Genomic DNA, 11,348 nt, shown 5'->3' with positions numbered 1-11,348 from the left:
ACCAGACCGTCCAGATTAGCCATAGCGACTCTCTCCTCATCCCTAGATTTAAACTTTCCAAGGTAGGCGGTAATAGCTTCCCCATTAAAGCGGCCCAGCTCTGGAATTCCTTGCCACCAGCAATCCGAGAAGATCAGCCGTATCAGAACTTCAGATCCATATGTACCATCTGGCTCAAATCCTCATATCTAATATAAGCATTTGTCCACAAGCTGTAATATTCCTCAAGTAGACAGCAAACAGGTATAACTTCTGTCTCCTGTAACCATCCTATGTATTGTATGAATGTAGTTGTGTACCTGTGAACATTCTATGTATATCTGTACCTGTTTTGTTTTATTATCTATTATGCAACTAAGCTGAGAACCTACATGTATCCTTTGTGCCCCGATACCCTCGGGTCTGAAGCACGTTACAGATGAATAAATAAAACAAACAAATAACCCAACCCCTTAGGAACCAGGCCGCTAAGTTCAGTGTCACAGATGACTTCAGAAATCCACAAAGATAGTAGAATTAAGGTGTTTTTATAAACGTTTAAAGAACTGGTCTGGTACAAATAAAACTAGGGTGGGGTCCCTACAGCTCTCAAGACATCCCTCAGCGTTTACTCCATCCTATCGAAGGCGTCCTGAATCCCCAAATCTCCCCTCTAAAGCAAAGTAACCCCTAGTATCCAAGTCTTTCTCATCTTGACTGGGAAACCTAAAACCTGTGTCCTTTCTATATATTTCCCTAGGGACGTCCCTCAGGGAGTTCTGCTGGACTGTCTGATGTCAGCTGGATTATTTCTTCCAGTCTCTCCCATTCTCACTTCCTCTCTCAAACTCTATCTCTATTGCTCCATCTATGCAGCTCTCCCCTATGTGATCGTCCACATCTTTATAGATGGACCCATTTCTTTGTGCTCTCTCGTCATCCCCCTTGCTTATCTGCTCCTCTCATTTGCCTTTCCCCACTTCCGCTCCCCTCGCACTACCTGCACATCTCGCCTCTCCCTTCCCTCTCAATAACTGCAACCTTCTTTGCTCATCTCTCTACCTTAATAACCGCTCTACTCCAGTTTTCTGATCTTACACATTGTTCATCTCTGTATCCAAACTACTTTCTTCCCTTGATCTGCCCCCCCACACTAGTGCTGCTATCACCTTGCATTCTCCCCCATTCTCCGGCGACATCCTCCGTAGCTTACTCTCATACCCGCTCTAAATCCCCCTGGACTTTTACACCCTTTCTATCTCTCAACTTTCTATCACTCACATTTTACACCACACTACACTCAGCTGGCACCGCTGTCTCCTACACACAATACCTCACCTGTACTCTTAGAACACTGCAAGTCTCCACAACTCTCCACTCCGTCTGCCATTTACCTGTTCGCTTGATCTACTACCTGACTAAAATCCAAACAACTTTCAAACTCCTCTGCTCTTGTTGGGCTTTTATAACACAACCTTTCCCCTTCCAACACTCCTCCTAGCTCCCACTGGACGCATGCTCACCTTGGCAAATCTCTGGCTAAGCTATCCTTGGAAGGTTTCAAAAAATCTTTAAGACTCACTGCCTTTCCATTCTCCATTTGCATGGTAGCAGCCATGTACTATGTTCTGAATTCCATTCCTATGTTTCCAAACGTGATTTTCTTGGTTGCGTCCCGGTGCATTATGGTGGTTGCTGTTTAGAAAAAAACAAAAAAGAACTCCTGCCAGTCGGAGAACCTTAAACGATGGGGACCTCCCGCAGGGGCAGGAAGAAGGGACTTAACATCCAGAGGGAGGCTGGGAGGGCAATAAACCGTACTGCTCCCATGAGGCATGTCATGTATGATCGAACTGTGTATTGTTGTAACCTGCCTGTTTAAAATAAACATTTAAAAAAAAGAACTCCTGCCAGAAAATCCAGCATATAATGACCAACATGCATTCAAACACTGGGGAAGACTAACCTCAACACTCTATGCAGCAAAGCTGCCAGTCAGAGTGTGCTAAATCACGCTTCCAGGTTTGTACACCAATAATAGGCACCCACCAGCATGACCACTTGACCGAAAACAAGTTGGCTAAGGGAGGCACATTTACAAGCACAGTTTTACACATCTCCTGAAAGCTAGGCAGCAGCACACACATTTCTTTAAAAATCACAGCAATGCCATTAAATACCCCTTTAGACACAAGTAATTTGCTTAAGAGATGTATTGGCGCTCACAATCTAATACCACAGGAAATGGGTGAAGCCGAAAGAAGCAGAAAGTGCCGCTTGGGTGCAACACAGCATTCTAATCCACCATCCTGAGAAGCAGCAGCAGCAGGATGCTGGTCCATCCTGCATGTTCTTTAACAAAGGAGATGGAAGGAAATGTTAAAGGGATTGAGATGGAGATGGCTTTGCCGCGTGCAAATCCTTAATTACTTATAGATCTAGCAGACGTGCTCATACAACTGAGCACAGCCAATACTATTGGTTGGCAAACGTACTGGGACCACAACTCCCATAAGCACCAGCGCTCCTTTTAGTGAAACGTCAGGCGCTTCAGCACCGGCTCTTCAGAAGCCAAGCCGGTCTTGCGCCGGATCTCGGCGTCCATGGCGTCCAGTGCAGGGAACGCTGCCCGTAAGTACCCCACCTTGCATTATATAAACACAGTCTCAGTATGGGGCTTCTTCCCGTGGACAAGCTGATCCTCGACATTCACAAACATCAATGTTTGAATAAAGCTATATCGGCAGCACTTACTGTCACTGACAGCAAGGACAAACAGACCTCAAAAGAAGAAGGTCTGGCAATAAAAAGACACCAAAAAAATAACAGGCTATTGCCGGATCAGAACTCCAACATAGCCTGTGTAAGCAAGCATAAACTGGAGCTTAAGGTTTGTTTACTTAACACCTGCTCTTTAAATAAACATGCCCAATGTATCCATGACAGGATAATTGAGGAAGGCATCGACATTTTCTGCATTACCGAACCCTGGTCCAAAGAGCCGATAGACCCGACTTGCGACATTGCGGCTCCCAAATGCTAAGTTATACACTATGTCAATAGAGAATCCGGCCAAGGTGGAGGTGTGGCAGGCATCGTAAGAAGCTCCATACACCTGTTCCCAGGCAAATCAACATGTAACGGCAGCGAAATTCTTCATCTAAAATACTCACCGACAGCAAACAGCTGTTTAACCTGATTGTAGTTTACAGACCACCCACTACTAACCCCCGACTTTAATGAAGATTTCACACATCTCCTCAAAGGTCCAAATTCCGCCACATTGGTTGCCGGTATCTCAACTGATGGTAGGGCAACTCTAAAGATAAATACGCAATCAATCTAGAAATCTTACTAAAAAATATAGACTTCAAAGTCACTAATCAAGAACCCACAATGGAAAACGGGCACCAACTAGACTGGGTTGTGACCAACATCCTAGAATCACATGAATACAAGACAGATCCCTGTATCTGGTTCGACCACTTTTCTTTTTATTTGTTTAGTTGAGAAACAACTTTTCAAATATCGTACGAAATTAAAAAAAAGGATTCATACAATTCAAGCTCAAGTTATGATATGAGGTTAAAAAACAAAGACATTTAAACAAAGAATATAGAGAATAAAATTATGCCTATTTAAACAAAACTTCCACAAATAAAATCATTTGACGGATGACTAAAATAAAGAAAAATTAATATAATATATTGAATATATTTAGTCTGAATACGTTCCTTAGAATCACGGGTTTGAATTTATGCCTACATATACAGTGTTCTTTTTTTGCACCTCTTGGAAACTAATCCAAAATTGATTATTCTACAATCATTTCAAGCTAACCTGTTTCATCAAGCTCAATTTCTGTCAATGTGGCTTCTAGAAAGTGAACTATGGCAATTATTACTGCCAGTCTCGGGCTTGAAAAGATTAGATGCCATATTTCCTCATGGTCTAACATAGTATTCAGATCAAAGACATGATGAAAGAATTTTTTACGAAATGATCTCAAGCCAGTACACAACACAATCAAATGCTGTAAAGTTTCACTGTGTTGTTCGTCTGGGCAGTAACGACAATACTTTTGATCTGGAGAAATGTGTCTTCTCTTGTTTAATACTTCTCGAATGTGCCATAGGTTAAACATTAAGCGCATGTATCGCCTTATGATATGGGGTGATGGACATTTAATAAGATATTCAGCCGTTACTCTATATTTTTTCCTCCCAAAGGGAGTTCCATCAAAATCTTTGGATGAATCACAGGCTGTTGAGTGTTTTATCCAATCCCTTTGAAAGAGTTTGATTTTTGCTCGTGATGGGTTATTGATTAAAAGGTCTAGATCTATGGAGGCATCATCCATGGCATTAAATGTAATTTTACTCCAATTGCTTGAAAATTGACTGGTAGAAGCCAAAAGATGGCATGCAACGATACTTAAGATGTTGGACATTTGTACCCCATTTGTACCCCCATTAAACATTTGCGAAGCAGCAAGCACATTTTCCACAGAACCTGTGAATATAAAGACAGTGAGCCCAGCTCAAAACGCATCATGGGTAGGGGAGTAGACTTAGGTAAGTACAAGACCCGTTTCCAAAATGTGGACTCCATCTTATCCCAACTCCTCTCGAGGTCCAGGGAAAAATGCCTCCATACCATAAGTCAAAATTTGCTGTTACTTTTTCATTTGGTAAACACGTAAGTACGTGTTTGAGTGAATATTTACCAAATTTGTGTGCAAATAATTTAGCTTTTGAAGTGAGAGCCTGTAATTTACATTGTAATTCCCACTTGCGAGATATGTAGTTATTGGAATCAGACAGAAGAACCCCTAGATATTTTTATTGCGGAACTACTATGAGGTCTCCGTTTTGCAGCCGCCATCTATATGCCTTACGTCCCACCTTGACACTGTTTTTACATACCACCACTTGTGATTTTCTGATGTTTATTAACAAGTTGTTTTCCCTCGCATAGATGTCGAGCTTAAGAAACATGTATTACAATCCTGTCAGTGTCTGAGACAACATCCCCAAATCATCCGCATATAAAAGAGGTATAATTTTCTGATTTCCCAATTTGGGGGCAACGCAAGCTATATTAGTGAAGATCTCACCAATGTCTAGTATATAAAAACTGAAAAGAAATGACGCTAGTGTGCACCCCTGTTTCACGCCCCTTTTGATGTGTATTGGGGCTGAAAGGGCGCCATCAATCGCACTTGCATAGTTGTCTCTAAATGGAGTGCCATCACTAGTGTCAATATCGATGATGGGCATTTGTGTTTTCTTAGTTTTTCATATAGCAAAACCCCATCAACCGAGTCAAAATCAGCCTGAAAGTCTATAAAAGGCAAGTATAGCAATTGACATTGGGCAGCATATTGCATTTTAATCATATTTAGACATAAAATGTTAGGTACTGTTCCTATACCTGCAACAAATCCCGATTGAAATGGATGTTTTAGACGATTTTGTGTAATCGAAACATTCAGTTCCCTTAATAGTAGTCTTCCATAAATCTTACCTGGCACATCCAAGAGTGAGGTGGGCCAATAACTACATGGAGATTGCCGATCGCCCTTCTTAAATATTGGCAACACTATAGAGTGAGTCCAGGTCTTTAGGAGCACTTGGGCAACATTTATAGCTGAAAAGATATTAAACAGTATGGAGGCCCAAATATCGGGAAGTACTTTTAGAGTTTGATTAGACAACCCATCATGGCCAGCTGCCCTCAAACTGCTTGCTGACTTTGAGACATAGGATGTCATCTTTATCAAACTTGAGATGGACATTTTTCATGAATTTAAGGGAGTCTAGGCTAATGCTTCCTTTGGGTACAGAGTATAGCTTGCCAAATTACTGGATCAATTTTTGTTCATTCACGGCGCTAGATTGAATGGCCGTCTGAGAACCTACTTATGTCCGATTGATTACATTCCCCATTTTTGCTGCGTTTTTGGTGGGCAAAATTCTCAACATGTTGGCACCATTGTTCTGGTACATTTGGGCTTCATGTTTCAACCAATTTACATAATTGGTACGAATCTTTCTGAGAAGAATTGTCTTCAGGTCACGAGGATGTTGCGCAACTTGCCTCAATTCGGCACGGTATAGAGTCTCTCTTTTTTACAGCCTGATAGAATAATTTTTGATGTTGGAATAGCTGCATTGTGTTACTATACTCTATTCCTAAATACCCCATTTTACCATCATTCTTATTATGTGAATTAGCGAGGTATTGATCAAAATGCTGCAACACTTCCTCCGACCATCAGAGTCGATTCAACCCAGGATTGACAAGTAGATGAACACCCTGAGACTCATTTGTCTCCGCTGGGCTTTGAGTTTCACCCCTCCATTTCATTGCCAAGATATTATGATCGCTCCACTCAGAGTTTTGCACCTCAAAGCCCAGAACATACAATAGTAAGTTGTTATTGACATATATGTAATCAATTACTGAATGACTCTGGCCTCTTTTCCACGTTGAGTGGGGCGGTATATCCATTTTAAAACTACTATTCAACATGTAAAGGTTTCGAGACTTAGTGAACATATTCCACCGCTGTATTCTAGCCCCACTCAATTTGGCAGATTCATCAAAACAATTAATGTTCTCATCACCAGCTATAATCAAGTATTTCACCATAGGATCAAAATTAACCAAATTCAATACCTTGACCAGATCTCTGTAAAAATCATCAACTGAGTTTCAATATATATTTAAAATGGCATACCCACAACTTTGCACCTTCACCTTGGCCAACATCATATGGTTATTTGGCATAGCCCACAATTCGGATAAAAGCTCTTTCCTTATTTTGATGGCAATTAGGAGACCACAGACCAGAAGTAGGTCTACCAGTTAGAGGTTTGCATGCTGGATTCAGATAGATGTCAAGTCCATCCCATACCGGGGTGGAAGTGAGCCACGTCTCCTGGAGTAAAAACTAGGTCGGCTTCTCTATCGCTGTTGAGTAGGTGACTAAAACCGCTTGTGTTCCAACTCAGCAACGAAAACTCTGTATTTGACACTGACAGTGAATTGATTTTGGTTGATCTACGTTCCCCTTTGCACCACCCTGCCCGTTGGCTGTCTCTTGTTTACAATATTCAGTGTGCTACTTGTGGCATGCATTGACTCAACTTTGAGGTCAAAACCCATCTCGTATAAACTTTCTTTAAATATTGAACAACCCGTGAGTTCAACCACAATCTGACTGAGTTTAGATCGCTGGTGTTATGGAATTCAACAAATTCAATGTCAGAAGAGTTAACGTCCTTCAGCTGCACAACATCAGAAAAGATGGCCATTAAGGATCTTCTATTAAGGTTATATTGCACACATGGGGAGGGTCCACAGGCCCGGACCAAGGATTACTTCGCCAATCGTTTGGACACCTGTATTTTTGTAGGTACAGGGTGCTCTGTTTTTCCAAACTTTACTTGATCTCAAACTGGAGACAGTTTATTTTTTGTTGTTCTAAAGTTTTTAGGGCTGTTTCAAGTCGATGCAGAACTGCAGCCACTATGCTTGACCCATCACCATTTGGCTCAGCAGTCCCAGCTTTCACACCCTGTTCTTCAGGTGTGACGAGAGTCGGTTTGCTGATCTGCTCAGAGGCTAACACGGGCAGTTCCGGGGTCAATGTTACAGCCAGGCGCCCCATCACTTTTTTTTTTTTTGGTCAAGCCTATTTTTAGGATTAGCCCATGGTTCTGCATGGCTTTGCTTGGGACCACTTTCAATTAAAACGTCTCGAGCTAAAGATGGCTCGTTTACCCCACCAAAGGTTATGGGCTACGTTATCATGTGTCATATAAGCATCCACGGGCTTGCAAATTTCCTGTCTGTGATTATTTATTGCTGCATTATCCCCGTCCACTGATAGGTCAATGCCTGGGACTCTTGCGCATTTAGTATTCTTGGATTCCCACACTTTCAAGCAATCTGCTGCGATAGCCTCTCTCACCTCTTCTACTAGAGCATCTAAGGGAGAGTAATCCATGCTTGTTCATACTATTGGTGACTTTTCCCTCATTGTCTCTAATTAGCAATTGCTGCTTATATTTGTTTGATAGCCTGTGAAGCAGTTATGGCACTTTTCTTTGGCATGGTGAGTGCTTTAAAGAACTGCTTTGATTTAGACCCGGCTAAACTTTTTCCTGTCTTTTGATTAGTTTGCCGGGGGGGGGGGGGTATTTTTAGGATCTCTCACACCGCCTGAATTGAAAATGGTGTACGCTTTTTAAGCAGCAATATCACTGAACAGCCGTGAATTGTTTTTCGTGGCTATAAGCTTGCTGGAAGATTCCTCTGCTGGTTTCCCCATATCATAGATTACAGACTCAATACATGGGATTACCCGGATAGGTTGTTCCAAACTTAACATGGGTTGAGTCTTACTCAGAGCCAATGTTTGACAGGCCACCGTTGCCAGTAGCACTTTCGGTTTGCAAATGGACACAGGCTGAGGGATTTGCTGCTCAATAACTGCCCAGTGTTTTGCCATATTTGCATATTTTCGAGCAAGTTAGCATGTTTGCTTAATTTGCCCTCTATGGTCTCAATCTATTTGCCTATGGATTGCATAGACATATTCATGGCTTGCAGTGTGATCTCCAATAACCTATAATTATGTGTGTCCACAATGGGCATGTTAGTATTTAAAGGCAAACCTTGCAGTCTTCTAGGTGTCGGAAGAATGAATGAAACACTGGGTTCTGAACTAGTGTGGGCGTCATCCGGAGTTTCAAACATCATGGGTGACACTGACAGATTGTCAGGTAGGGTTTGTGCCGAGAAGTCAGAGCCCTCAGGATCTAAGTCAATAATTGCCACATCGATAGGTGACACCGAGGCGACTCCGATGTTGAATTGTTTTGCAGTGGGTGGCACTGCATTTAACATGGTGCTATCAGATGGTGATTCATCACCTATTATATTTCTGAATTCAGGTGAGAATTGTAAGTGAGCCGTTACAGCCGCTCTGGGAACTGCTAGTAATATGGCCTGATGGCCTTGAGGTAATACTTTAATCCCATTCCCAGAATTTATACTCAATTTTGGCGGAAGCAGGTTCATAGTTTCTTTCATGGCCATTGCACTCCCATCCCTTAACAAAGGATTATTAACAGCATTTATGTCACATGCGTCCTTATAGAACGCACAGATATCTTTATATTTACCGCCATTAGAGGTGCTAAGTAGAGCCCTGCGAGAGCCCTTCCTCAGCGGTGTAGAACATGGGATACTGGAGGCCCGTTGGCGACTGACAGAAGCCGCCCAGTATTTTCCACCTTGGACCGCTGCATTGCCAATATTTGCAGGCATGTCAGGTTTAAGAGTGCGCGGGTACATGGTTTTCACTGCGCCCACGCCTGAGAACCGCGAAACACCCCTCGGACCCCGCCGCGTGGCAACCGCGGCAAAGAGGTACCTCGCAGTTACTTCTGTTGGAACACACTAACAGTTGTAGTAGTATAATGAAGCAGAATAAAAACAGTAACAACTCGCCCCCCCCCCCTGCCCTACCCAGCACTAAACAGCCACGTAAACAGCCCTTTCACAAACAGGACTTCTACAAAGAGCGTGCGTGCTGCTGTTAATAAGTGGTTTGTGGGTAAAGGGGGAAAGCTATGAGCACTTAGAAAAAAAAACGGAAAGTCCAGCAACAAAGCACAAAGCACCATAGCAAGTCCTGTAGCTGGTTTCCACTCGAGCAATAGCCACGTAAACAGCCCTTTCACAAACCGGGCTTCCACAAGAGCTCCCGTTGCTAGGTTCCAAATAGACCACTTTAGTGTAACCTTCTCAATTATCCCACCATCACCCTGAGATAAAATCCTACCTGCCAATCAAAGTAACACAACAGAATTTCAAAAATATAAACAGAGAACAGCTCTAATCTTGCCTAACTGACACTAAGGAAAACATCAAAGAAAAGGATTCCTGTGATAACATAATGACCAACCTACTTCACCACCTCAAAGAATTGGTAGACCCGAATGCCCCTCTTCAATCTAAAACCCTCAGATCCAACACCAAATTACACTTGTGGTTCACTAGCAGCCTAACGCAACAAAAAAGGACAAAGACAAAATTAGAAAACTAATGGGAAAAAACCCACTATAGAGAATAAGGAGAAATGGAAGAACAATGAGAAAAGCTACAAGAAGGTGATAATTGAGGCAAAAAAGAACTACTATAACAATCAAATTACTTCAGCAGACAACGTTACCGGAAAACTTTTAACATCCTGAAATCCATTGAGAAACCCAGGGCAATCTCCCCCTTTCAACTGCCACTCAACAGGAGTGTGATAATACACCAAATGCTTTTTTCCCGAAAATCTCCAAAGCTAGAGATCAAAATCACGAAATCCCAAACAAACAAGTTAAAAAGATTCAACCCTCCCCTCAGAAGAGACCACTGACAACATAAACACCTTCAAATTTTCGTACATCATCCACGAGGACATGATAAAAACCTTTGCCTCCATGAAACCAACTACTTGCGCCGAAAACATTCCTCCAAAAATGATACTGGAGCATCCAGACATCCTCGCCCCAATACTAACGAAAATCATGAATACGTCTTTTAGGGACTAGATAGTCCCCCAGGACATAGAAAGAGGACCCTCTGGTGAAGAAACCAAGCTTGGATCCAAGAGACACTAGCAATCTTAGGCCAGTCATAAATTGTAATTTCATCCTGAAGATTATGGACAAGATAGCCACATCACAACTTAATGCTCATGTAGAAGCATCTGAATCCCTTCATTCCCAACTGTCTAGATTCAGACCCGCACACAGCACTGAGACTGCTATGCTAGATCTCCAAACTAAAATACTAAGCATCATGGATAGGGGGAAAGCAGGACTTCTCATTCTACTCGGCTATAGTGCAGCATTCGATCTGCTGGACCACAACCTGCTCGAAACCGCGCTGGGAAAAACAGCGAACTGCTCGGTAGAAGCAATAGGTTGGATAATGTCATTTCTGAAGTCTAGGACCTCTCGGGTCCATTGGGGACATACATCTTCTATTGAAAAGGAAATTCTCTGTGGCGTCCCACAAGGAGCCAGTGTATCTCCATTATTATTTAGTTTGTGCCCAAGATTCCTCTGCAATGTACTAGGTCACATGAACACCTTTTTCACCAACTATACTGACGACATTCAGCTGGTGATCGAACTTAGAGGGGACCATAAGAAAGATAATGAACAATTGCGTAAGGTCTACTCCATTATTGAACTGTGGATGGACACAAACTGGATGTACCTAAACGGTAAGAAGACCGAGTTAATGATATTCGGATCCCATCAGGCCAGAGCCACTCTCTCGCCAGAATACTGCTCATT

Source organism: Ambystoma mexicanum, chromosome 6q, assembly GCF_040938575.1.
Source record: "Ambystoma mexicanum isolate Mex_15411 chromosome 6q, UKY_AmexF1_1, whole genome shotgun sequence".
Lineage (NCBI taxonomy): Eukaryota > Metazoa > Chordata > Amphibia > Caudata > Ambystomatidae > Ambystoma > Ambystoma mexicanum.
This window is presented reverse-complemented; position numbering follows the sequence as displayed.